This window comes from Equus quagga, unplaced genomic scaffold, assembly GCF_021613505.1.
Source record: "Equus quagga isolate Etosha38 unplaced genomic scaffold, UCLA_HA_Equagga_1.0 HiC_scaffold_5545_RagTag, whole genome shotgun sequence".
In the NCBI taxonomy this organism is placed as follows: domain Eukaryota; kingdom Metazoa; phylum Chordata; class Mammalia; order Perissodactyla; family Equidae; genus Equus; species Equus quagga.
The window spans coordinates 3,516-3,865 of record NW_025794065.1 but is presented as its reverse complement, the minus strand read 5'-3'; positions in this window follow the sequence as shown (position 1 = coordinate 3,865).

Below are 350 nucleotides of genomic sequence, written 5' to 3'. Positions count from 1 at the left end.
CTATGGGCACCTGAGAGATGCTGAGAGACTTGAATGCCAGAACCAGGAACTTGGCATGACCATATCAGTGGTGAGGAGGCAGGGAGGGCTTTAAGAAGTGACAAGGCTGGATTCCTTAGCAGCAGTTGTAGGAGATGGAGTGGGTTGGGCAGGGGCAGAGACGAGAGGCTAGGGGACTGTTGGAAGGCTTGTGCCATAGTCTATAGGCAAGAAGTGACAAGGCTAGCGCAGCTATGGTGGAGAGGAGACAGTGGTGGTAGGGACAGGAAAGTGCAGGCCGTGTGGGGTTAAGAAACCCTGAGAGATATTCAGCATGTAAAATGGGCAGAAGCCCCACACACCCATCCACC